The 2,520-nt window shown below is 41.0% G+C and overlaps 1 pseudogene; it reads right to left on the bottom strand.

The window, feature by feature from the left end:
* Nucleotides 1-1,735: 1,735 nt before the first annotated feature.
* LOC117442798 (lactose-binding lectin l-2-like) lies at nt 1,736-2,213 on the bottom strand (annotated as a pseudogene).
* Nucleotides 2,214-2,520: the final 307 nt, after the last annotated feature.

The raw sequence follows: 2,520 nt of genomic DNA on the forward strand, positions 1-2,520 counted from the left end.
CATACGCACACCTGTAACGAGGTCAACAAGAGCTGCAACAAGAGGAGACTGCGTTGTTCCATTAAGGAAGAGTTCATTCAGCCAATCTTCTTTTTCTTTTAAAGCTGCACACCAGTGGAACTCAATCCCAGTAACGATTAGAGAACAAAAAACCTGCAGTTTATTTAAATCTAACTTAAAAACATGGTTAGTGGAAAGTCAGCTCTGTCAACACTGACACAATCTGTACATGGCAACGCTCTGTTTATATGCCTTGACCTGTATCTGTCTGCTTTGTGAATATGTATTTTAGTTTAGTTTTTATGTTTTTATATATGCTTTTATCATAATATAAGTATCTCTGTTGAATGTTGTTTTACTGATTGTATTTACCTGTTATTTGAAGTGAATTTTTGTTTTTAGGATGACTTTTAACATCTGTCCAGGGACTACAGACGGAAAATAGCCTGTTCGCTAACTCTGGCGCATTTACAGAAATGTCAATTAATGTGCACCGTCCCTGTCAAATAAATATATAAAAAAATGTAAAAAGTTGGGGAGTAGCGCCCCTGATCACTTATTGGGAGAGGAGTGGGTATTGAAATGACGTGTAACACCAGGGGGTATGGGTCTTCCTAATTCAATTCAATTCAAACCCTTTATTTACCCAGGTAAAATCCCCTATCACTTCTCCTGGCCTCAAGCGAGAAGCAGGACTTGTTCCTGTAGAAGAAACCTAGCCTAGCCCTCAGCTTTTTAAGCAGGTTATTTACATAAAAGTGAGACAATCATCAAGCCAGATACCCAAGTATTTGTAACAGGCAACCACTTCAAGTTGTATTCCTTGCGTAGTTACAATATCCAAAGCAGTCTCCGGTGTATTTTTAGCTTTAGCTTTAGAAAAGAGCATTACCTTGGTTTTATCCACATTTAAAAGAAGCTTTAGTTCAGAGAGCTGAGTCTGAATAATGTTAAAAACAGCCTGTAATTTAACACCAGCCTCCTTAATGGAGGGACCTGCAGAGTACATCACGGTATCATCCGCATAAAAATGTAAAGTTGCTCCTTCGACATTTTCACCTAAACTATTAATATATATGGAGAATAAAAGTGGACCTAACACAGAACCTTGAGGTACACCATTAGTGATGTTTAACCACTCAGAAGACAGTCCATCAAAGTGAACACATTGGGACCTTTCAGAGAGGTAGTTCTCAAACCACCCACTGCATGGCTGGATATGCCGATACTGAGTAGCCTCTGCTTTAAGATGCGATGATCGACGGTATCAAAAGCTTTGGACAGGTCAACAAATAATGATGAAAAAAATGGTTACGGAGGCAAAGAAGATGTGGGTAGTGGAAAACATTTTCTTTAAGGAGACAGTGATGATAATGGATCTGTTTTCCGTGGTTTCACATAGACCATGATGACAAAGGGCTGGCAGTTGTAGTACTAACTGGATTCCCCTGAACACTGAAGGTTTTACACAACTCTGCTTATTATCTAAAATACTCGTAATATCATTTACCAATTGAACTTGCGCTAAGCTTCATTAGTTTATGCAAACATGTTTTAATATCATTACGTTTGAAATCCTATTCAATCGAATTACCTGTATAACATTCATGAAAGTGAAGGTTAGTAAAATGACTTCTTTAAACACATAAAGTGTACATTCATGTCTTCATTGTGGTCCAAAGCATGGTAACAGAGTAACGGTGACCCGGTTCAATCAGACATATGTAACATCTTGCTAAACACAAGTTATGCGAGATGCGCAGACTGAGGGAAGTGTAGTATAACACGGGCAATCATTCCATCTTTTATCAAAACCATGGCTGGTGTTGACACAGTCTTCCTTTTCTAGATTGTTCGGCTCTCCTGCACACCAAAAGACAAACCTGCCTAAACACCCATCAGACCACAACCAGCTTCCTTCTTTGTGGAGGTCGCTGAGTCCGATCCAGGTCCTTCCCTCAGCGGGGTCAAAGTTCTTGATCAGCGATCTGACAAACTCGTGTTCGGCCCGACTGTGGATCGACACCAGGTTGGCTCCCTCTGACAAACATTGGAGCTCTGCATCGGCCCAGGTCAAACGCGTGGCGATGTACTTGTAGCAGCGGTCGTTGAAGGAGAACCAGAACATGGGACAGGACAAGCTTCACTTGAGGGTCCTCTGAAGGAGACGCAGCACCCAGAGCCAGACCCAACAGGAAGAGGAACAACAGCATGATGATGTGTCTCCGTCACAGGAGCAGGAGGAAGGGTTGGATGGGATAGAGACTCTGAAGGAGGCAAGTGACTGGCTGCTTTTTTTATATATGCATCGGAGAGGGTGTTTTTACTGCTGGCTTAATGTTATTGGTCACCAGAACTTGGCATACTCTGTCTGTTGTACACAACCACACAGTATCTGGACATCAGCTCAGCTGGAGATGTCTCACAAAACTATTTATTTTTAACCAAACCAAATAAAAAGGTATTAAATAAAACTTTTGGACTGAGATTTTCATGCAAAGAAAAAGACTGGCCATTAAA

This window comes from Pseudochaenichthys georgianus, unplaced genomic scaffold (genome assembly GCF_902827115.2).
Source record: "Pseudochaenichthys georgianus unplaced genomic scaffold, fPseGeo1.2 scaffold_477_arrow_ctg1, whole genome shotgun sequence".
In the NCBI taxonomy this organism is placed as follows: Eukaryota; Metazoa; Chordata; class Actinopteri; order Perciformes; family Channichthyidae; genus Pseudochaenichthys; species Pseudochaenichthys georgianus.